This window comes from Sminthopsis crassicaudata, chromosome 1 (assembly GCF_048593235.1).
Source record: "Sminthopsis crassicaudata isolate SCR6 chromosome 1, ASM4859323v1, whole genome shotgun sequence".
Taxonomy (NCBI): Eukaryota; Metazoa; Chordata; class Mammalia; order Dasyuromorphia; family Dasyuridae; genus Sminthopsis; species Sminthopsis crassicaudata.
In genome coordinates this window covers 447,392,079-447,418,091 of record NC_133617.1, presented here as the reverse complement: position 1 = coordinate 447,418,091, position 26,013 = coordinate 447,392,079, and the positions used below count along the sequence as shown (strand labels likewise).

Genomic DNA, 26,013 nt, shown 5'->3' with positions numbered 1-26,013 from the left:
CCCAGTGTTCTTTCTCTGGGTGTAGCTGGTTCTGTTCATCATTGATCAGTTGGAAGTGAATTAGAGTTTCTCATTGCCATAGACATCCACTTCCTACAGAATTTATTCTCATATAGTATTGTTGTTGAAGTGTATAATTATCTCTTGAGACTTCCGGCCAAGATGGCGGCGTGGAGGCAGACAGCTGCTTGAGCTCCGTATTTTCTCTCAGGACTTACTTCATGACAAGCCTCAGAGTTAATGCTTGACCGGAAAAGAAACCCACAAATAATCACCAAGAGACGACATCCTTAAAATTCTCCAGAAAAGGTCTGTGTTTGCTCGGGGGAGGGTCGAACAGACTGGGTGCAGATTGAGGGCAAGCAAGCCAGAGCGAGTCAGACAGCTCACACAGTTCAAACCTGAGGGGGGAGGGGCATGATCTCTGCTGTTTCTGCAAAAAGACTTTACCCCAGTGTGGATATTCTGTCTTGGCAGCAAGCCAGGAGCAGCAGAGATGGTGTAAACACCGGAGGTGAAGATTAAAACCCTGGAGAGCTACCATCTCTCAGAACCCGGCCACCCCCAACCCCCACCTGGAGTGACTCCGGGTTCTCAGAGCCTCAGAGTGCAGACTCAGGACAGTCATTGCTGTTCTGTTAGTGGCTCTCTGCTGCCCTACCCCCAGTCTGTAGAGGAAGCCCATTAACACCATCCAGCCCGATCCCCCCCAAAACAGACCAATTGTTTCTCTTGTCAATTTGTTTTCTTCGATTCTGATCTTGACAAAATGAACAAAAAATTTAAAAGGGCTCTAACCATTGACAGCTTCTGCATGGAGAGAGAACAGACTTCAAATACTGAGGAGACTAAAAACAGACTGTCCCCAGAGGAATCCCCTAAGGGGGAATATGATCTGGTCCTCAATACAAAAGAATCTCATAGAGGAAATAAAAAAGGCTCTCACAAGAGAGGTAGAAGAGAAATTGGAAAAGGAAAGGGAAGCTTGGAAAGAGAGCCTGGAGAAGTTATCCAGAGTGGATAAAGAGATCAAATCATTGAGAAACAAAATTAGTGAATTGGAAAAGGTAAACAACTCCAAGTAAAAAAGGATTAGTGAGCTGGAAAAGGTAAACAACTCCAAAGAAAACAGGATTAGTGAGCTGGATAAAGAAATCAGCTCTCTAAAAAATAAAATGGAAAAAAATTCCATAGAAGATAAAAACTCAATTGGACAATAACAAAAAGATATTAAAAAAGTGAGGGAAGAAAATACATCATTGAAAATTAGACTCGAACAAGTAGAAATGAATGACTCAAGGAGAAACCAAGAGGTAGTCAAGCAAAACCAATGAAATAATTGAAAAGAATGTCAAGTACCTTATTAGAAAGACAATAGACCTGGAAAACAGATCCAGGAGAGACAATTTGAGAATAATCTGACTATGTGAGGAAAAAAAGAGCTTGGACACTATTTTCGAGGAAATTATCAAAGAGAACTGCCCAGACGTTTTGGAAACAGAGGGTAAAATAGACATTGAAAAAATTCATCTATCACCTACTGAAAGGGACCCTAAAATCAAAACGCCAAGAAATATAGTGGCCAAGTTCAAGAACCATCAGACAAAGGAAAAAATACTGGAAGCTGCTAGAAAAAAGCAATTCAGATATGGAGGAGCCACAATAAGGATAATCCAGGATCTAGCAGCATCCACATTAAAAGAACGAAGGGCCTGGAACATGATATTCTGAAAGGCAAAGGAACTTGGTATGCAGCCAAGAATAACTTACCCAGCAAAAATGAGCATCTTTTTCCAGGGAAGAAGATGGACATTTAATGAAATAAATGAATTCCATCTATTCTTGATGAAAAAACCAGACCTACATAAAATGTTTGATCTTCAAATACAGAATTCAAGAGATTTCTAAAAAGGTAAAAAGAAATCTTGAGAACTATATTTCCGCCATAAAGATATGTAAAGAACATATGTATAATTTGTCCTAGAAACTAGAGGTGGAAAGGAAATTATATCATAAAAAAGGGTAAAGTGGCGGTACTACATCTTACAAAGAGGCAAAGGTAACCTATTATATCTGAGAGAAAAAAAGGAGGGAGATTAACATAGTGTGTATTAATAGACATATTCGATTTATGATGAAACTTCTTCCACTTCATTGAAAAGTGAGAGGGAAGGAGTAAGCTAAGGAGAAGAGAATACAGAAATTGTGAGGAAAAAGGGTAAAATAAGGGGAGGAACTTTAAGATGGGGGAGGGATCCTAAAAAGGCAGGGCTGTGAAAAGCAAGTGGTGTTCACAAGTTTAATACTGGGTAGGGGGGAAAGAGGGAAGGAAAGGAGAAAAGCATAAGCAGGGGTTAAAAGGATGGCAAGCAATTAGTCATTCTCACCATAAATGTGAATGGAGTAAACTCCCTCATAAAGAGGAAGCAGTTAGCAGACTGGATTAAAAGTCAAATCCTACTATATGTTGTTTACAGGAAACACACCTGAAATAGGGCTTATATCCCAAGGAAATACTAAAGAAGGGAAAGGGACCTGTATTGCCAAAATATATGTGGCAGCCCTTTTCATAGTGGCTAGAAACTGGAAAATGAATGGATATCCATCAATTGGAGAATGGTTGGGTAAATTATGGTATATGAATGTTATGGAATATTATTGTTCTGTAAGAAATGACCAACAGGAGGAATACAGAGAGGCTTGGAGAGACTTACATCAACTGATGCTGAGTGAAACGAGCAGAACTATGAGATCATTATACACTTCAACAGTGGTACTGTATGAGGATTTATTCTGATGGAAGTGGATATCTTCAACATAGAGAAGAGCTAATCCAATTCCAATTGATCAATGATGGACAGAATAAGCTACATCCAGAAAAGGAACACTGGGAACAATGAGTGTAAACTGTGAGCATTGTTTTTGTTTTGTTTTGTTTTGTTTCTCTTCCCAGATTATTTTTACCTTCCGAATACAATCCTTCCTTTGCAGCAACAACAACAAAAAAATTCAGTTCTGCACATATATATTGTACCTAGGATATACTATAAGATATTTAATATGTATGGGAATGCCTGCCATCTAGGGGTGGGGGTGGAGGGAAGGAGGGGAAAAACTCGGAAGAGAAGGGAGTACAAGAGTTAATGTTGTAAAAAAAAAAAAAAATTACCTATGCATATGTACTGTAAAAGAAAATGTTATAATTATAAAAATTAATAAAAAACAAAATTAAAAAAATTATCTCCTGGTTCTGCTCTTTTTACTTAGCATCAGTTCATGTAAGTCTCTCCAGGCCTCTCTGTATTCATCCTGCTAGTTATTTCTTACAGTACAATAATATTCCATAACATTTATATGCCATAATTCACCCAGCAATTCTCCAATTGATGGGCATCCCTTCAATTTTCAGTTTCTAGCCACTACAAAAAGGGCTGCCACAAATATTTTTGCACATACAGGTTCCTTTCTCTTCTTTAATCTCTTTTTGGGATATAAGCCCAACATTGCTGGATCAAAGGATATGCACATTTTGATAGGCCTTTGGGCATATTTCCAAATTGCTCTCCAGAATGGTTGGATCCCGTTCATAGTTCCACCAACAATGTGTCAGTATCCTAGTTTTCCTGCATCACCTCCAACATTCGTCATTATCTTTTCCTGTCATTTTAGCCAATCTGACGGGTGTGTAGTGGTATCTCAGAGTTGTCAGAATTTGCATTTCTCTGATCAATAATGATTTGGAATATCCTTTCATATGAGTAGAAATAGTTTCAATTTCTTCATCTGAGAATTGTCTATTCATATCCTTTGACCATTTATCAATTGGAGAATGGCTTGATTTCTTATAAATTAGAGTCAGTTCTTTATATATTTTGGAAATGAGGCCTTTATCAGAATCTTTAATTGTAAAAATGTTTTCCCAGTATATTGCTTCCTTTCTAATCTTGTTTGCATTAGTTTTGTTTGTACAAAAGCTTTTTAACTTGATATAATAAAAATTTTCTATTTTGTGATCAATAATTATCTCTAGTTCTTCTTTGGTCACAAATTCCTTCCTCCTCCACAAGTCTGAGATGTAAGCTATCCTATGTTTTTCTAATTTATTTATAATCTCGTTCTTTATGCCTAAATCATGGACCCATTCTGATCTTATCTTGGTGTATGGTGTTAAGTGTGGGTCCATGTCTATTTTCTGCCATAGTAATTTCCAAGTTTCCTAGCAGTTTTTGTCAAATAATGAATTCTTATCCCAAAAGTTGCGATCTTTGGGTTTGTTAAACATTAGATTACTATAGTTATTGACTATTTTGTCCTGTGAACCTAACCTATTCCATTGATTAAATAATTAATTTCTTAGCCAATTCCAAATTAATTTGGTGACCACTGGTTTGTAATATAGATCAGGTACACTAGGCCACCTTAATTTGATTTTTTTTCATTAGTTCCCTTGAAATTCTCAACTTTTTGTTCTTCCAGATGAATTTTGTTATTTTTTCTAGGTCACTGAAATAGTTTCTTGGGAGCCTGATTGATATAGCACTAAATAAATAGATGAGTTTAAGTAGTATTGTCATCTTTATTATATTCACTCACCCTATCCAAGAGCACTTGATATTTTTCCAATTGTTTAGATATGACTTTATTTTTGTGGCAAGTGTTTTGTAGTTTTGCCCATATAGTTCCTGATTTTCCTTTGGCAGATAGAATCCCAAATATTTTATACTGTCGATAGTTATTTTAAATGGAATTTCTCTTTGCATTTCCTCTGTTGGTTTTTTTTTTTTAATTTTGTAATATATAAAAATGCTGAGGATTTATGTGGATTTATTTTGTATCCTGCAACTTTGCTAAAGTTGTGAATTATTTCTGGGGTTCTCTAAGTATACCATCATATCATCTGCAAAGAGTGATAATTTGGTTTCCTTATTACCTACTCCAATTCCTTTAATTTCTTTCTCAACTTTTATTGCTGAAGCTAGCATTTCTAATACAATATTGAATAGTAATGATGATAGTGGGCAACCTTGTTTCACTCCTGATCTTATTGGGAATGGGTTCCAGTTTATCCCCATTACATGTGATGCTTACTGATGATTTTAAATAGACACTACTGATTATTTTAAGGAAAAGTCCATTTATTCCTATACTCTCAAGTGTTTTTAATAGGAATGAATACTGGATTTTATCAAATGCTTTTTCTGCATCTATTGAGATGATCATATAGTTTTTGTTAATTTGGTTATTGATATAGTCGATTATGCTAATAGTTTTCCTAATATTGAACCAGCCCTGAATTTCTGGTATAAATCCTACTTGGTCATGGTATATCATCCTGGGGATGATTTTCTGTAATCTTTTTGCTAAGATTTTATTTAAGATTTTTGCATCAATAATCATCAGGGAGATTGGTCTATAATTTTCTTTTTCTGTTTTCAATCTATCTGGTATCAGTTCCATGTTTGTGTCACAAAAATAATTTGATAGGACTCCTTCAATCCCTATTTTTCAAATAGTTTATATATCATTGGAGTTAATTGTTCTTTAAATGTTTGGTAGAATTCACATATAAATCCATCTGGTCCTGGGAATTTTTTCTTAGGGAGTTGATTAATAGCTTGTCCTATTTCTTTTTCTAAAATGGGACTGTTTAACCAATTTACTTCTTCCTCTGTTAATGTGGGCAAGCTATATTTTTGAAGGCATTTTTTCATTTCATTTAAGTTATCGAATTTATTGGCTAAAGTTGGGCAAAGTAACTCCTAATTATCACTCTAATTTCCTCTTCCTTAGTGGCAAGTTCTCCCTTTTCATTTTTAAGACTAACAATTTGATTTTCATCTTTTTTTCTAATCAGATTTACTAAGGGTTTATCTATTTTGTTGTTTTTTCATAGAACCAACTCTTAGTTTTATTTATTAATTCAATAGTTTTTTTTCTTTCAATTTTATTAATCTCTTATTTTTAGAATTTCAAGTTTAGTGTTTGAGTTTTTTTTAATTTGCTCGTTTTCTAGCTTTTTTTAGTTGCAGGTCCAATTCATTGACCAAAATTTCCCCTTATTATCACTTTGGCTGCATCCCACACCTTTTGGTATGATATCTCATTATTGTCAATTTCTTGGGTGAAATTATTGTGTCTATGATTTGCTGTTTCACCCAGTCATTCTTTGGCATGACATTATTTAGTTTCCAATTACTTTTTGGTCTATTTTCCCCTGGCTTTTTATTGAATGTAATTTTTATTGCATGGTTATCTAAGAGGGATTTACTATTTCTGACTTTCTAACTTTGAATTTGAGGTCTTTACATCCTAATATATGGTCAATTTTTGTATAGGTTCCATGAATTGCCAAAAAGAAAGTCTACTCCTTTTTGTCTCCATTTAGTTTTCTCTAAAGATCTATATTATCTAACTTTTCTAGTATTCTATTTACCTCTTTAAGTTTTTTCTTATTTATTTTGAGGTTTGATTTATCTAATTCTGAGAGTGCAAGGTTGAGATCTTCCACATTATACTTTTGCTGTCTATTTCTTCTTGCAGCTCTCTCAACTTCTTTAAGAATTTAGATGCTATACCACTTGGTGCATATATGTTTAGTGTTGATATTGCTTCATTATCTATGCTACCCTTTAGCAAGATATAGTGCCCTTCCTTATTTCTTTTAATTAGATTGATTTTTGCTTTTGCTTGATCTGAGATATCAGGATTGCTACCCCTGCTTTTTTGACTTCATCTGAAGCATAGTAGATTCTGCTACAGCTTTTTACCTTTATTTTGTATATATCACCCTGCAGTGTGAACTGCCTTCCATGCTCTTACAGTCAATATTCCTGATCCTGTGGCCTGGCCTAGCTATCTCTGCCCTTAAGCAAAAACAAACCTTTTCTGGCGAATTTCAAGGATATCTTCTGTTGGTAATGTGTTGTACTCCCAATATTTGTGGGTTTTTTCCCCTCAAGCACTAATTTCGAGGCCTTTCATAAAAGAAGTAGTTTGAGGGAATGGAAAAGCATAGATAGATTTGTATGTCCTCTTCAACATCTTGGCTCCTCCCCCGCAAGCTCGGCACATTAGATACAAATATGTTTGTGTGTGTGTGTGTGCATATGTAAAACCATGTTAAACATACTTTCATCTATCACTTCTTTTTCTAGATATGGATAGCATCTTCCTTTATAAATCCTTTGTATTTAAAAAACCCAAAATTATTTAGTCATTCAAAGTTGTTTGCAGAAAAATATTGTTATCACAGTGGTCTTTATTCCATGTGTTCATATCCTGCTCCTACTTTACTTCCTGGTCCCCACTCCTTATATTGGGTCTATCAGGTCATACATGCAGCCAATAAAAGAAGAAGATATCTCCAGTTGATGATACAACCTCAGTGTGACCAGAGCTTCTACTCACGAGGTGGTCCATGCTGATCACAGAAACCATATCCAGGTGTCTCAGACAACAAGGCCTCTTTACTTCTGATTGTGCTATGTGAGTTTCCTCTGCAGACCCTTACATGCACATGTGGATCCCTTTCCCTCTTTTACAATCTTTTTGGAGTACAGAACCAGTAGTGGCGTTACTGAAAGGAATTACACAGTTTTATCTAATCTTATGTTGAAAACCTTCCTACCTTCTCACTCTGTATGCCCCCAAATAAATTCCTTATACTTTTGGTCTCTTCTTTCATTTAGTAAAGGAAAGAAAGAAAAAAGAAAAAAAACTGCATTATAACTTTCTCATATCATTAGAGAGTGGCATCAGTATAATGTAGGCCCATTTTGGATCTCCTACCAAAGAGTGATGAAGGAAAAAATGTTCACTAGCAAAGAACCTACAACATTAGACTGTAAAATGGAGATGTTCTGGACACTTACAAGGAAAGTTACAGTGAAAATTTCATGTGTTTGGCCCCATCACCAGAAAATAGTTCTGGTTACCTTGGCTCTAGTCCTAGAAGAAACATATTTTGGCTCTAGAAATTGTATACCACCAGCATATGGAAGGAGGAGACAGGGAAATAGGTTGTTTTGACTGTCACTACTTCTATCCACTACTGGATTTATGAATATATGGGCAATCAGTAGATTATATGAAAGTAAGAAAATGTGCAAGAGGAGCAGGAAAAAAAGAATCCTTATTCTACTGTTGAATTCTTTGACAGTATTCCATTACAAAGACATTCAGAAACAAACCCTCAATTATTTACTCAGGTGGAGGAGAGCTCAAATATTAATAATCCAATGGTAAATAATTGTAAAAATCAATTTTGGGGGGTCTGGGTTTGAAGTGTATTACATGTCAACTGTTTTACTCTACTAATTATGTTTTCTGTGTTCTAATAATTAAATTATTGTTACCAGGACAATCATCCTGCTATACAGGTTCGACCACTCCCAGCTAAAACAAAACAAAACACAATCCTTTGGTAGCTCCTTATTGCCTATATGATACAATACTAGTTAATCCTGGCACTTAAGATCTTCCATAATTTGTCTTTAATTTTTTTTCCAGCCTCATTTCATATTACACCATTTAAAAAACTCTACATTGCAGTGAATTTGGTTAACCATTTATGTAATCTCATCTTGCACCATTCTACCTCTGTGAATTCATGTCTTTTATTACCCATGTTTAGGATGAATTTCCTCCACATATTGGCCTGCTGAAATCCTACTCTAATTTTCCCAAAGCTCAGCTCATCCATAAAACCTTCTCTGGCAGTCTCTCCATAGCTTCCCTCCACCTCCATGAAAGTTATTTCTTTCCTAAAATTTTCCTATAGCACAATATCTCTCCTATATCTTTCTCACTTTCTATCAGATATAATGCCTATTTGTAAAATATGTTATTCCTAGGCAGCTAGGTGACTTAAGTCAACCAGATCTAAGTTTAAATCTTGCCTTAGACACTTATGATGACTTTGTGTGACTTATGTGTGACTTTGAGCAAGTTAATTAGTCTCTTTCAGCCTCATTTTCCTCAATTGTAAAGCCAAGTCAAAAAGCATCTATTCGGTGCCTTAATTGTTTCTGAGCATTGGAGATAAAAAGAAATGTAAAAAACTGTTTCTGTACTCAAAGAACTCATAGTCTATTGGGGGAAACATGGAAACAAATATGTACAAAGATATATAAAGAAGTAATCCACAGAGGGAAAGTACTAGTTTTAAGAGGGATTGAAATAGAATTCTTGCAGAAGGGAGGATTTAGCTAAGACTTGAAGGAATCCAGGGGAGCCAGGTTGAAGAGAAGAGGATGGAAAGAGTTCCAAGAATAGAGGACAGTTAGTGAAAATTCACAGATAGAAGTTGGAGTGTATTGTACAAGGAGCAGCAAGGAGGCCATTATCACTAGATTATAGAATATGTGATAGGAAGGGACATGGGGCAAAAAGAGGAGGGAATAGAAGCTAGAAGCCAGATTTTTTAAGAACTTTGAAAACCAAATAGAGGGCTTTATATTTGTACTTAAAAAACCTAAGGAACTACGAAGTTTATTGAGTAGCCAGTGATATGGTTAGATTTTTACTTTTTAGTAAGATCAGTTTAATGGCTGAGTAAAGGATGGATTGGAATAAGGCAGGAATCCAGCCAGCAGGATATTGCAAAAGTCCAGGTGTGAGGTGATAAGGCACCAGGATTGTTGTAGTATCAGAGGAGAAAAGGGAGTGTGTATGAGAAATATGATAAAGGTAAAACCTACAAGAGTTGGCAACTTATTGGATATAGGGAATGAGAGAGAGAGAAGAGTTGAGAATGGCAGAATAGTTTAGTCAGCTATACCAGGCTACAGCTCACTCTTGTCACTATAGATCACCCACCACGTACAATTTATATTACTATTGAATTTCTTGGACTGCTGAAAGGTGGGATAACTTGCCCCCAGGGTCATGCAAGCAGTATGTGTCAGAGGTAAGACTGGAACACAGATCTGCTAAAATTAAGAGTCTGGGTCTCTAGTCATTTTCTAAGACTGTAAGTTGCTGCAGTAAAGGTGTCAACTTTCATTGATAGAGAGGGTTTCTTATTTGTAGTTCTCTCTACCTATGAAATCACAAATCTAGTCTCTATCCCTTAAAAGTTCCCTTTATCTCTAAATCAAAATGATTATACGATGATACCCATTCTGGACTACTGTACTAATTTAGTACTTGAAGGCTCTTGCCTTCAAGAGTTGGTATTTCAGATTATGGCTGCTCTACTTGGATTCTAGCCATTCTGTGGCTCATGAACTCCAACTAGTATGCTTCCCATTAATAATCAGTAAGCAATTAATTTTCAACAAAGACATTTACTAGGATGGTATAGTAAAGATAATTGTTACAATATATCTCTCTCTGCTTTCAAGTAAAACCTGAGGCAAAGTTGTCCACAAATAAACCATCCATGGGAAGATAAGGCTTAAATTTAAAATACAGTGGTACCAAAGTCCAGCTGTAGGATTATTTGTATGACAAATGTAGCTCACAGCTTCTAGTACTGAATTGTGTGGAAGCGCTTTCTCTTTTTGTAGAATATTCACACAGCTGTGGTTAGTGTATATGCTGGGAAGGCAGCTTAGCCAGATTCCCAGATTTTGCTCCCTTCCCAAATCTATAGCTAGCACTCTTCTCCATTGCACTGGCTAGAAGCTGCTTCCTTCCTCAAGTATCCAGATCTTTCTTGCTTGATAGCTCTACTTCTAAATAAACATTGTTTTTGGTCCAGTAATTCTTATGACTTGGCTGCAATAGAGGGTAATGTCCTTTGGTATAGGGGGAAAAGTCTGCCTCTACTTTCTCCCAAATCTGCACTTCTTATTGGCTGAATGTTTTTATGTTTTTATATAAAGGCCTGGTTCTCTGAGCCAATCACTTGATGTTTCCTGTATGATTCTATTTGCCTTCTTCCAAATCACCACTGTCCTATAATCCTCTCAAACAGATTAAGGGCTAAATTATACATTGCTGTGATATTATAGGAAAATTCCAGAATATTTCCTTTCATATCATGATGGGGGGAGGAGCTCTGAGATCACATCTTCGGAGGTAAGGAGGGAAACTCCCTTGTGTTATAAATGATCTTTCTAAGCCTCTATCTAATGGTTAAATCTAGGTTTTCTAAAATCTTTCATGATATATATCATATATGATATATATATGAAGGAACAAAGATGAGACAAGGAAACTAATCCTGAATTCCACATGATGTATTTGCTGAAGTAAATGGGGTTAAGTGACTTGCCCAGGGTCACACAGCTAGGAAGTGTTAAATATATGAGACCATATTTGAACTCTGGTCCTCCTGACTTCAGGGCTAGTGCTCTACCCAATGAACCACCTAACCACATGATGTTTTATAAGCTCTACTAATTAATTGCTTAGTTTTTAAACCTGCTTTTTTTGAATGTCTTTCTTTGTCCTTTTCGGGTGGTTGGTTACCAAGTGATAATTTTTTTTCTAGCCTTATAGACTCAGAAGTGTGCCTCCGAACTCATAAAGGGATTATGATTTGTACTACCTGTAAATACTGAATTGGTAACCTAGGATTAAACCCAGGACTGTTAAATTGGAAGGACCTGTGCTCTGAAATGTTAGGTAGAGGCTTCTTGGCAGGGAAAAGAATTCCAAGATACTATAGAACAGGGGTTCTCAAACTCTGGCCCGCGGGCCAAATGCAGCCAGCTGAGGATGTTTATGTGGCCCGCCAGGTTATGGCAAATGGACTGAGGGACAGAGACAGAGTGTGAGGTTTTATTTTTACTATAGTCTGGCCCTCCAACAGTCTGAGGACAGTGAACTGGCCTCCTATTTGAGGATATTTTGAGAATAACAAAAAAGGAATGCCCCATTGTTTGATTAATTTCAATTAAATAAGGATTGAAATAGGTATAGGTATTCTAAAGCCTCACACAGCTTGAGTAAAGAGAAATTTAGGGTTATTTCATGGTTGTGCTCCAATTTTGTATTGAAAGGCTATATCTAAATGTCAACTCAACTTAACTTGGCTGATCAGGAGAGAGCATCACCTTCTGGCTTACTTTAAAAATGTAGTGATATCATCACATAAGTTGTCCTGATGATCCACAAGAGTATCTATCACTTGTAGTGACAGTAAGCTGGATGAAGAAATAGATATAAATTGACTTTCATCTTGCTATATGTCTCAATTATTCATAACCATAAGTCCTCAGTCCAATGTTTATCCCATAGACTACCACCTCTTAGTTAACACTCCTCAGCCCTCTTGCTGAGTTATTATATCGAATGAATTCCACTAGTTCCCTGGATGATTTAAATGAGAATTTAAATTCTCATTTAAATTGTAACTAATAAATATACTTTTTAAAACCTCAATTTAGAGGAGTTAGAGGGAATCTACTGGTTTTGTTGTAGGATTTATGGCAGGAAATGAACAAGAGAAGCAGCTTGTCATGGTAGAAAGAGAGCTAACCTCAGTAAGACCTGGATTTAAGACAGGGTATGTTGGAGCTAGATGGAACAGTGAATGTTGGAACCAGCAAGTTTTTGAATCAATTCAAGTAAATTGTTGAATTTTTATTAAGTGCTAAAAATAAAAACCCAAGGAATTGATTTATTGTTTTGTTGATTTCTAGACCTGAGAAAGTGATAGAGAAAATATTTTGAGAGCTGTTTGTTAAACATTTACCCATTCATTCTTTATTTGAGATCATTGACACATGGTCACCAAGTGACCTAGTCAAGCTGTAGACCATGTGCCAGTCCACCGTGGTAAAGGGAGTTTCTTTCTTTGGAGATCCTACAACAATGAAAATAACATTTAAGGGAAAAAATGGCTAAGAATGCCCAGAATGAGAATGTGGATGAACTATAGTCTCCATTTTTCAAGAAAATATCTAAATTAGAGAATAGAGCTCATGTATATCTATTTGTTATTCAGCCATTGGTCATGTCTGATTCTTTATGGTCACATTTGGGTATTTTCTTGGTAAAGATACTGGAAAGAATGTACTATTTCCTTCTCCAGCCCATTTTATAGATGAAAAAAACTGAAGCAAACAGAGGGAAGTGACTTGGCCACAGTTATATAACTATTAAGCATCTGAGGTCAAATTGAACTCAGGAAGATAGTCTTCCTAACTCCAGGCCCAGCACTCTTTCTGCTCCTAGTAGCTGCTCTTTACATATCTTGCTTATATGCAATTGTTTGCATGTTATCTCTTACATGTTTGTATGTGAGCTCTTTGAGTACAGGGACTGTTTTTTTTTTTATCTTTCTTTGTATTCTCAGCAATTATCATAGTTTGTTATAAATACTAAGCATTCAGTGTTAGTTGGCTGATTTGCCTTATGTGCAGCTGGTGTGAGGATTCTGTTTTATTGAATGTTTGGTGAGGTAGAAGCATATGGTGAAATGCATATGCTTACCTAACAGTAGAAAGGAATTCTTGCCCATTTTGTTTTTATTTTTCCCTTCGTGAGTATAGGTCATAGGCCTTAAGTAGACTTGTCCTCTTTTTTTTTTTTTTTTGTCATGATAGCTTTTTATTTTCAAAATACATGCAAAGATAGTTTTTTAATATTCACCATTGCAGGGGGCAGCTAGGTGGCGCAGTGGATAGAGCACCAGCCTTGAATTCAGGAGGACCCGACTTCAAATCTGGTCTCAGACACTTCCTAGCTGTGTGACCCTGGGCAAGTCACTTAACCCCAACCTCACCAAAAAAAAAAAAAAAATATTCACCATTTCAAAACCTTGTGTTCCAAATTTTTCTCCTGCCCTTTTCCTCAGCCCCCTCCCCTAGACAGCAAGGAATCCAATATAGGTTAAACATGTGCAATTCTTTTATACATTTCTACATTTATCATGCTGCACAAGAAAAATCAGATCAAAGAGGGGAAAAAAATAAACAACAAAAAAGGTGAAAATACTCTGTTGAGGTCCACATTCTATCCTCACATTCCACTTTCTGAATATAGACGGCTCTCTCCAACACAAAGACTATTGGAACTGGGCTGAATCACTTTATTGTTGAAAAGAGCCAAGTCCATGAGAGTTACTCATCACATTATATTGTTGCGGTATACAACATTGTCTTAGTTTTACTTACTTAGTATGAGTTTATGTAAGTTTCTCTAGGCCTCCTGAAATCATCCCACTGCTTGTTTCTTATAGAACAATAATATTCCATAATATTCATATACCATATCTTATTGAGCCATTCCTCAACTGATGGGCATCCACTCAGTCTTCAATATCTTCCAAAAAGGGCTGCTACAACATTTTTGTACGTGTGGGTCCTTTTAAAATGAACTTTTCCAGATGATGAGACAGCAGAAACCAAGGCAGTTGTGAAATATACTAGAAAATAACTCAAGGGTTACATGTGCTCATTTTCAGAACTTAAGAGAAATAAAGGGGCAGTGTTGTTCTTGGTTCATGCCTCCTTTTTAGAGGCGGGGAAATTTCCTGAACAGTGTGATCACACGTGATTTGTGAGTAATTCAAGTTTCAGAGTTTGGGAACCCAATCTTCTATGTAAGAAAAGGGACTTCTCTATTTTGCATGCTTCTTGGAGAAATCGTCAAATCATGTACATAACTCTTGATTCTGGGAGGAACAGCAGCAAGAGTCCAAAGTCACAAAATGGAGGAGCAACATGTTGGGACTCTTCTTACTTTTCTCTGCCTTTTTCTATCTCATCTTCCTCTTCCTCCTCTTCCTCCTCCTCCTCCTCCTCCTCTTCCTCCTCTTCTTCCTCCTCCTCCTCCTCCTCTTCTTCCTCCTCCTCCTCCTCCTCCTCCTCCTCCTCCTCCTCCTCCTCTTCCTCCTCCTCTTCCTCCTCCTCCTCCTCTTCTTCCTCCTCCTCCTCCTCCTCCTCTTCCTCCTCCTCTTCCTCCTCCTCCTCCTCTTCCTCCTCCTCCTCCTCTTCCTCCTCCTCCTCCTCCTCCTCCTCCTCCTCCTCCTCCTCCTCCTCCTCCTCTTCCTCCTCCTCCTCCTGCTTTTCCTCCTCCTCTTCCTCCTCCTCCTCTTCCTCCTCCTCCTCCTCCTCCTGCTTTTCCTCCTCCTCTTCCTCCTCCTCCTCTTCCTCCTCCTCCTCTTCCTCCTCCTCCTCCTCCTCCTCTTCCTCCTCCTCCTCCTGCTTTTCCTCCTCCTCTAACTCCTCCTCCTCCTCCTCCTCCTCCTCTTCCTCCTCCTCTTCCTCCTCCTCTTCCTCCTCTTCCTCCTTCTCTTCTTCCTCTTCCCCTTCTTCCCCCAAACATTATGATGAATCATTCAGTCTTTATAGAACTGCCCATCAAACAGTTCCAAAGTGTGTTTTCAGGTTAGTACCAAAAATTTAGGAACATTGTGGGGAAAAGTATTCATTGTATTGGCAAAGAGGTGTCTAAATGCAGTTTCTTGGTGAGGACTTTGCAATCACAAAATGGGATTGTAAGTGGAGAACTTTAGGACCCTCTCAAAAGTAGCTCCAACTGCCTCACACAGCCCTACCCCACCATGGAGAAGAAAAAGAATTTTGTTGATTATGTATGAGCCTTGGAGACTTCTTTTATGTGTGTTTTCCATTTGTTTATTGGTTCCACTAAGGCCTTTATATTTTGTGACTTTTTCTATAGGGTAAAATTAGGAACTTTCTATACTCAATATGCATTTATTATCTTGATTGCTTGTAGAGGAGTTGGGGAAAACTGTTCCTCACATTCATTGTCACCTAGACACAAGATAGATTCAGAGAATTCCCAGAGTAACCTCTGGGTATGAACAATAAAGAGCCCAAAGGAATGCTATTTTAGGGTAACCCTCAAGATTAAACTCATAATTGTGTGAAATCAGGGATTGAGGATCCTGAACCATAGGTTATAGAAATATAACCAATTGAATAGTATGACTTGGTATTCCTTAGCCAAAGATAGTTGGAGAAACAGAGATGTTCAAAATTGCTGTTATTTCAATGAATAGATATTAAGAATTAATTATGTGCAGAGAACAGTGCTGGGTATTGGAAGAGTTACAAAGTTACAGATTTCAGGGACCCTTGCTCCAAGGAGTTTACAATCTAGTTTCCTATTATTATTTTCAGTGATAAGTTCTCTAAGCATTTTTGGGTTCAGTGATTTTAGAAACTGGTAAAGAAATAAAGGAGAATTTGAGACATGTAATGAGAAATTGAGATTCTAAAAGTTCTTGAAAAATGAAGTGATTCTGGTAAGGTCCTGAATGGCTGGGTGTGGTTGACAGAGAGGGACAGGAGCTTTGACAGAATTACACTTTGGGGCAGGCAGATAAAGGGCTCTGATGGAGATCAGTTTAGTTTAGTATTCCACCCTCTGTGGAGATTTCATCTTACTGAGATCAGTCAAGAAATCCAAGTTATGTCAAGCTCTTGAGGCCCACCACCTCAGTTTGGTTGTAGGCAGCCTCACTTATCGCTATTTCCTCTCAGAAATCCCAGACATTACACTTCCCCTATTAAATCTGCTTATGGTCTATGCTGTCTTTGCTGCATTCCTTTGGGTCAGTCTGCCACAGTACTGTGCCTCATGGCATCTTTTGCTCTACCCTTCCCTGATGTCGGTTCTATGAGATTGCTAAATTCCTTTTAGGATTTTGCTTGCCAGCTAAGGGCATGCCCCAACCTCTTGGAGTGTTCCCTTTCTCCTGGCTAATTGTGTTTCCAGTAGGGAACTTGCCCTTTCTAACATTAATTATTAAAAACTCTTTCCTTGCTATGTGCTCTGCTACTCTATTCCAAATATTTTTCCCCTGAGGCAATTGGGGTTAAATGACTTGCTCAGGGACATATAGCTAGGAAGTGTTTTGAGGCCAGATTTGAACTCAGGTCCTCCTGACTTCAGGGCTGGTGCTCTTGGAGCACTACCTAACTGCCCTTTTATTCCATTTTTACCACTCCTGGTGTCTATTGTATCTTTTCATTTGTCTGTAACTTCTTCCCTAAATAAGCCTATCTTGTGAATAAAAATAGCAATCTAATCTTTGACAAACCCAAAGATCCCAAATTTTGGGATAAGAATTCATTATTTAACAAAAACTGCTGGGAAAACTGGAAATTAGTATGGCAGAAACTAGGCATGGACCCACATTTAACACCACATACTAAGATTAGATCAAAATGGGTCCAAGATTTAGGCATAAAGAACGAAATCATAAATAAATTGGAGGAACATGGGATGGTTTACCTCTCGGACTTGTGGAGGAGGAAGGAGTTTGTGTCCAAGGGAGAACTAGAGACCATTATTGATCACAAAATAGAACATTTTGATTACACCAAATTAAAAAGTTTCTGCCAAACAAAACTAATGCAAAAAAGATTAGAAGGGAAGTAACAAAGTGGGAAAAAATTTTTACAGTTAAAGGTTCTGATAAAGGCCTCATCTCCAAAATATACAGAGAATTGACTTTAATTTATAAGAAATCAAGCCATTCTCCAATTGATAAATGGTCAAAGGATATGAACAGACAATTTTCAGATGATGAAATTAAAACTATTTCCACTCATATGAAAGAGTGTTCCAAATCACTATTGATCAGAGAAATGCAAATTAAGACAACTCTGAGGTATCATTACACACCTGTCAGATTGGCTAAAATGACAGGAACAAATAACGATGAATGTTGGAGGGGCTGTGGGAAAACTGGGACACTGATGCATTGTTGGTGGAGTTGTGAAAGAATCCAACCATTCTGGAGAGCAATCTGGAATTATGCCCAAAAAGTTATCAAAATGTGCATACCCTTTGACCCAGCCATACTACTACTGGGCTTATACCCCAAGGAACTACTAGAGAAGGGAAAGGGGTCCTGTATGTGCCAAAATGTTTGTGGCAGCCCTTTTCATAGTGGCTAGAAGCTGGAAGATGAATGGATGTCCATCAATTGGAGAATGGTTGGGTAAACTATGGTATATGAATGTTATGGAATATTACTGTTCTATAAGAAATGACCAACAGGAGAAATACAGAGAGGCTTGGAGAGACTTACATCAACTGATGCTGAGTGAAACGAGCAGAACCAGAAGATCATTATACACTTCAACAATGATACTGTACGAGGATGTATGCTGATGGAAGTGGATTTCTTCAACATAGAGAAGAGCTAATCCAATTCCAATTGATTAATGATGGACAGAACCAGCTACATCCAGAAAAGGACTGGGAAATGAATGTAAACTGTTATTTTTACCTTCTGAATCCAATTCTTCCTGTGCAACAAAAAATTCGGTTCTACACACATATATTGTATCTAAATTATACTGTAATATATTTAACATATATAAGACTGCTTGCCATCAGGGGGAGGGGGTTGGGGGAGGAAGGGAAAAAATCTGAATAGAAGTAAATGCAAGGGATAATGTTGTAAAAAATTACCCATGCATATGTACTGTCAAAAAATGTTATAATTATAAAATAAAATAAAAAATTAAAAAAAAAAAAAAAAAAAAAAAAAAAAGAAAGTTAGATGCTATAAAAAAAAAAAAATAAATAAATAAATAAATAAGCCTATCTTTTGCCAAAGAGAATGGCCATTCTTCACATGACTGAACCCCCCAACATTTGCTTCTTCTAAGAAGCACCTTATCTGATGCTACATTAGCTACATGAATTCTACTTGGAAATATCTAAGACTCTTTGTTGTTGTTCCATAATGTCCAACTCTTCCTAACTGTACTGCCCATGGGGTTCTCTTGGCAAAGTACTGGAGTGGTTTGCCATTTCCTTCTCCATTAGATTAAGCCAAGGTTAAGTGACTTACCCAGGATCACACAACTAATAAGTGTCTAAGACCAGATTTGAATTCAAATCTTCCTGACTCTAAGCCAAGCATTTCATCTATGTAATCATCTAGCTGCAACCTAGGTAAATAGAGGCTAAGTGGCTTACCATCTGAGACTGGATTTGAATTCAGGTCTTCTAAATATAAGGCCCTATGCTCTATCCACTTAGCTTTCAAGCTGCCCCATTTAAGTCTTTTACTATCCAACTACGGTGTTACTTACCATATACTATGTTGCATACTGCTAGTTCGCTAGCCTGAAAGCTCCTTCATTGTGGTTTAAAAAGAGTAAAACTTCAGAGGTTCAGAGGTGATCTCTCAAGTACACTCTCCTAAAGCCAGTCCCTTACAGTTGTAAAGTTCCTTGAGAAATGTAGAGTCCCTCTTCCATAATGCTGACACTTATTAGTTATGTGACCTGGGGAAAGTCACTTTATGTTTTTTGACTTCCTCTGTTTTTTCAGCTATAAAATGAGGATAATAATAATATTTAGCTCTGTTGTGAGGTCCAGATGAAAAGAATCTATGTAAAGTTCTTTGCAAATCTTAAGGCATAACAAAAATGCTAGTTTATTATTATTATTAATTATATATATATACACATATATATATATATATTAATATACTTGTCATCTCTGGAGAAAGTGGATTCAAGACAGTTTAGTTTATATGCAATATGAGTCACACCAAATTCAATTTAATTCATAAACATTTATTAAATGACTACCATGTGTGAAGTACTGTGCTAAGACCTGGAGATACATGTTATGCAATAGTCTTCTTGAATTGTTTTACCTTAGTTTCCCTGCATTAGTTTCCCTGAATTATAATATCTCAATTTCCCTGAATTAGTATGCAATACCCCCTTTTTTCTGTTTATTAGGGCTGAGATAATTAAGGCTGTACTAGCCACTCTAACATTCCAAAAGATAAGACTCCAGATGTCCTATTTCAGATACCTAATTGACTTCCTGCCTCTAGCTGGACACCTCCTTAACTCCCAGTTAGTAAGAATTTATATTTCTCATTCCCAATCTGTCAGAACCGAATTTATAGTCTCTAAAAATTCCCACTCTTTGCCTTCTGCCTTTATTTCTCTTCTCACTGAAGTCCTATAAAAATCTTGGAGTCAATACTGGATACTTTGAGACGAGAATCCAATTCAATCAATCAGTTAAGCTCTCCAGTAAATCAAATTAAAAACTCTCTTGTAGTGTCCTTCTGGAGATCCCTGTTCGAGTGCCAAAATGAAGTGTCCGGACTAGCTTTCTGGAGGACCTTGGGACCAGCCTTGGTCTTAGTGGAGGAGTGAAGGAGGCAGGAGATCCATGGATGGTCAAAGATGGAGAGTCACCACGAAGATGGTCAGGGATAGAGTCTGGAGTCTGGAGTCTGGAGTCTGAGCTTGAGCACATTCTCACTTCAGTGTCTCTCTAGTCTACTTATTTCAAGTCCTCTCAGCCCTTATATACCTTTGTACAATTACATCACTACAGCACAATGAGCATGTGCCTACTGTAGAACTATTACATCACCATACTAAGTACTAAGTATATGTGAACTAGAGAACCATTATCTCATTAATCACACTGAGTAGGTGCTTAACCATAAGCACCCTGCTGTCCTTAATTCAAGTATACCTTTCCAGAATTCTGGCCCTCTACTTCTCCTGCTTTCTTTTGTTTTAGAACACAAGTGGTCAAGCCCTCCCCAACTTCTCAGGAAGGGAATTGAGAAGACCAAAGGGAGGTGATCATGCCCTCCCTGACTTGTCAGGAGGGGAGATATTGTTAGCAGGTTTCCTCTGGGCTGAAGGATCTTACTTGAAACAGATATACATAAATACATCAGCATGGGAGGTATTACACAAGAACACAGGCTAGTAGTGATGTAACAAACAATATGAATCAACATGAGGAATTATGCGTGTGCATAAGTTACAGAACGAGGGTATATAAAATAACGATCACACATACTACACCTTCAGCAGCCAAGAGATAGTCCAAAACCAATCTATTGTTCATTATTTCATGTGTCAGGGAATTCAAAGATTCCTGCAGATTGTGAAGTCCTGCAGCAGTCTCATTGACTATTTTTGATGTTCATTAATCAGTTGTCATACACATTGGGTTAACAGTGGCACATGCAGTCAGAGATGGAATCGTCAGATGTTTCTTGGGTCTTTTCCTTTGTTTCCCTGTCTCTCTCCCATGGAAAAGGTAAATATGGCTCATTGGCACGCATCTAATTCCTTCTCCATCTCTAGAGATACAAGCAAACCCTCTCCCCCAAGCAGTTAACCTATCTGGTCCTTTCCATTCACCACTTTCTGGATTTCTCCACATGACCTGGTGATTATCTAAAGATAGTGGAGCTGCTTGCACTGGACACTGCCCTTCTGGTGGTTTATAAAACCTGTCTGCCAGAGCCAGTGCATCTTTATCAAAAATAAAAAAAAAATTAATAATATAAAGAGCAAAATTTAAAAGTTCTCTAGGGTTACCTATGACTCCCCCTTTTTTTTTGTTTTTGGAGGAGTGTCTTGATGTCTGTTTCTCCTCTCTAACTATTGCCTATCCTTGAGGATTAAAAGAGGTGCCAGTGGTGTGTGAAATCTAATACTGTGCACAAAAATGTACAAAATGTTTAGAAGTATATGCAGGTCCATTATCTCTTTTTTTTTGCTTGTGGCAGACCCATAATTGCAAAAGCTTATATAAGAAATTCAGTGATCACTTGGGCTGTCTCTTTTGCTGCTGGTATTGCAAAAGTAAATCCTGAAAAGATGTGTACTATAACATGGATAAAAGATAGACGACCAAAAGATTACTAATGGGTCACATCCATTTGCCAAATTTTGTTGGATTTCAAACCACAAGGGTTTTTCCCTAGAGGGAGTGTAAGAGCATGGAAAGGAAGGCAAGCTGTACAGGTTTTACTATGCTCTTAGCTTCCTCTTTTGTTATCCCAAATTGCAAATGTAAAGCTCAAGCAGCCTGATGATATTTAGAATAAGATTCTTGGGCTGCCTGGAATAAAGGAGTATTGGTCAACATGATTAGAAGGGTATCTGCCTTTGAATTTCCATAAAAAAATAAGACCTGGGAGTCCACTATGAGAGTGGACCTGCAAGATATAAATCTTTTTTTTTTTTTCCCCCCTGAGGCTGGGGTTAAGTGACTTGCCCAGGGTCACACAGCTAGAAAGTGTTAAGTGTCTGAGACCAGATTTGAACTACGGTCCTCCTGAATTCAGGGTTGGTGCTCTATCCACTGCACCACTTAGCTGCCCCAAGATATAAATCTTATCTGGATGCTTTCTCACTTGCTCTCGAAGTTCCTTAAAGAGCTGATACATATTAGAAGGCACAAATTTTATTTGGGCTGTGGCAATTCTTTGTACTATACTACTGAATAAGCTGAATCAGATATTATATTTATATCTCCTAAATAACAAGTCATGGCTAGCATAATTGCATACAATTCATTCTGCTGAGTGGACTGAAAGGAGGTTCTGACTACTCTCTTTATAGGTAAGTCATGAGAGTATACAGCACAAATATTAAGTTTGGATGCATCTGTAAAAATAGTTGGTCTTTTAATCAGAATCTTAGATACATTTTCTTCAAAAATCCATTGCCAATTATGCAATAGCCAGGTTTTCTTTAATGGAGACCCGTGTGTAAAATTTGGAGATGTGACGGATAAAATTTGCCACTCTGGAATGGTTTCACAGCATACATTAATTTGTGCATTTGTATAAAAGTTATATATCTTGTCAAGACCTATCCCAGATAATTGTACTACTCATTTAATGGTCTTTAATAAAATTCTAGCCACAAGCACTAGTTAAGGAGTAAGGCTTTGGTCTGGTTGTGCTGTAAGGTTCTCACTCAATCACACTGTGTGCCTCTTTTGTAGCAAAAACTGATATTTCCAAGGCTTTTTGAGTTACTCTTTCAACCACATTGGATAAAGCCAGTTAAACCTCTCTCAAAGCCTCTAGAGTTTCTTTTATAAGCTGGTGTGGTGAGTCTAAAGCAGTATTTCCCCTAGAAATGTCATGTAATAGTTACATTGATAGTTAGTTAAGCCTTACACTGGACACATCCATTGCATATCTCCTACCAGTTTCTGAAAATCATTTAAGGTGTTCAACTTCTCTGTTCTTAAATAAAGTTTTGTACTGTAAGCACCTTAGGATATACTTTATATCCTAAATATTGAAAAGGAACGTGCCTTTGAATTTTTCCTAGGGCTATATACAATTTGTAGTTCCTTAGTAGTTCTATGCTTCTAACATTTTCTTCTCAGGTGCACACCCCAAGATATTATCCATGTGATGTAATAACATAAATTTTGGAAATGCTTTTCTTACTGGAGTAAGAGCAGCAGCAACATAAATTTGACACATAGTAGAGCTATTTTTCATTCCCTGTGGCAAAACTCTGCATTCATTTCTTTTATAAGGCTCACCTAATTAATGCTGGGTATTGAAAAAGCAAATCTTTTCATATCTTCCTTAACTAGAGGGATAGAATAGAAACAATCCTTAATGTCTATAACCTAAATAGGCCATTCTCTAAGCAATTGAGTAGGAGATGGAAGTCCAGGTTGAAGAGTTCCCATAGTTTCCATCTGTTCATTTACTTTTCTTAAATCAGTCAACATCCTCAATTTTCCACATTTTTTTTAAAACAAATACAGGGGAATTCCAAGGATTTACAGACTATTGTAAGGGTCTTTGGTCAAGTTGCTCATGTACTATATCTAAAAAGGCCTGTAATTTTTCACTGGTTAAGGGCCACTGTTCCACCCACACTGGTGTATTGGTTTTCCATTGAATGGAAACAGGTGAGAATGGAGGCAGGCTTTCAATAACAGCCCTGCCTAAAAAGCCAAAGTACTCAATTGTAATCCTAACTGTTGTAAGATGTCTCTTCCCCATAGATTGATGAGGATTTTATTTACTACAAAAGGAGTAAAAACTCCTGTTTTACCTTCAAATATCCATCTCAAAAGGGTAGCACTAATTTCAGCTGCTGTTGTTCTTCCTACGCCAGACATGTAGGTGTCTGCCTTAATCTTTGGCCAATGACTGGGCCAATTGGCACCTCTAATGACTGTACAATCTGTACCTGTGGCTACTAACCCTTTCAATAGTATGCCATTTACATAGATAGTAAGCATAGGATGGTCAGCTGTAAGAGCTGGAGTCTCCTGGATTCTGTTGTTGGGAGTCAAAATCTGGATAAATATCACCAGATTGCCTATCAGGAGTGTGTATCGGTAAATCTGATGCTACTGCTTCTCCTGGTTGATAAGTCATATATTGTCTACCTGTATTAGTGACTGGGATATTAGCTACACATTTCCCAGTTTCGAAAATCTGTGTGTGAATGGACACTGCTTTGTAAGCACTCTCAGGAGTGCTCCACTGTGTGTGGAGGCAAGGGATCTATAGTCCTGACAGAGACAGATTTCACCTCTCCAGGGGGTATCTCAGTAGTCCCAGTGGCATACAACTCTATTCTCCCTAATTGCAATCCCCTTGCTCTATCAGGTTGCTTCTCAGCTGACTGATCATGTTGGAGTACTGAGTAATAGCAGTTGCCATCATGCCCCAAGTGTTTTTTGCCGAGGGTCCTGGAGCTGAGTTCCACTTCTCGTTTCCCTGAGTCACTCTAAATTCTGATGCCCAATGGAAGCCCTTATTGAATTTCAGATACAGGAGGTAGTTTATTAAATGAAGATGAGTCTCCATTTCATTTACCTCTAGGCTGGATAAATTTTACTCTGCAGGAGATATCTTATTCTCCTTTCCTCTGGTTCATAGGTTCTTAACCAAATAGTTACATTTCAATAAAATTGATTTATTTTATAATCCTATTTTGAAATTCTGAAAATGAATATTTAATGACTTTACTAATCACGGTTTTTTTTTGCTCTAGCTCCCCTACTATCCCAGAAGAGACCATCTTGACTTGGGAATCAGAATCAGCCAAGCAGGAGGCAAACTGAGCATGGACATGTCAGAAATCCTTTGCAGTGTTTTCTTACAGAACCTGGAACATCCTCAGCTGTGTTATAGAACAAATTCAAACTGAGTTATGTCAACCTCCAGCCCAGTGATTGAACCTCTCCCCCCAAACCACTTGTGGTTTTTTTTGTCTTTACAATCCTTGCTGCCTAAGCCCACTCCAAACTCGGTTCTAACTGTGCTCCTGTGAATGTCTGCCTGATTAGGAAGAATAAAAGCCCATCCACCACCTAATTCTGTCTTTCTAAGACCAAACTATGGAAAGGATTGACAAGCTTCACCAGACTGCCAAAGGTATCCATGACTTAAAAAAAAAAAAAAGTTAAGAAGTATTGCCTTAATTATTGACTTAGGTTCTTCCTCTGTAGGTTCACATGTCCCAAATCTTCACTATACTGCTTCCCTTTTGCTTGCCCCCATACTGCTTATTTGTATTTTGGAAATGAAGTGAGGCTAATGAAATAGTAGTTGGATGAAAAAATTAGAAAAAAGAAACTGATTGTCTCCTCTCATTGGGAAGCTTCCCTTGAGTAAATTGACATGGATAATCAGCCTGTGATTCTTTTTCAGCATTCTGTATTCTGAAAATAGGCACCTTCATTCAAGCAGCTTCTTTGTAGTGATAGTAATCTGAATTCATGTGTGTGAAATACTTTGCATGAAGAATAGAAACTTCTTCAGGTTAGGAACTATACTTGTATCCACTACATTTCAAATGGTAGGTGCTAAGAGAATGCTTGGTGAATGAAATGTTTCACAATTTTCCCTACTTACCACAAAGCAAGGAACTTCACCAGGTTATGTTGTTGTTTCATTCAAAATGTTAAAAAAAAACCCAAAACCTAAACATCTTGAGGTTTGCAAGCATTAAAGGCTATCAAAGAAATAAAAAGGAAGGACAATTTGAGGCATGTGGCGGGAAATCTAGGTTCTGAAAATTCTTAGAAGGGGAAGTGATTCTATTTGGAGAGGTCTAATTATGTTATAACTATGTGTTCCCATGAAAATAGAGCCTAACAGCTTTGAGTGTGACCTTCAAAATCTTCCTAAGTAAAGAAAAATTTAACTCAGTCTTTTTTTAATCATGGAGTTGGACTTGATCTTGAGACAAAATGAGTATTGCCAGGCAATGAGATAGGGTGATAATTAAAATGAGCCATTATCATTAGAAGACTCACATGTGAAATCAGACATTTTGAGTTTGGCAATAAAAAAATGAGGGG

At 37.4% G+C, this 26,013-nt stretch overlaps 1 long non-coding RNA gene across 1 annotated transcript in view; it reads left to right on the top strand.

Moving 5' to 3' along the window:
• The window catches only part of LOC141550267 (uncharacterized), a 51,466-nt gene extending 26,442 nt beyond the window's left edge, over nucleotides 1-25,024 (top strand). Inside the window, exon 3 of the long non-coding RNA XR_012484561.1 lies at nucleotides 24,702-25,024. This is a non-coding gene — a long non-coding RNA (uncharacterized LOC141550267). The remainder of the gene's footprint in view (nucleotides 1-24,701) is intronic.
• Nucleotides 25,025-26,013: the final 989 nt, after the last annotated feature.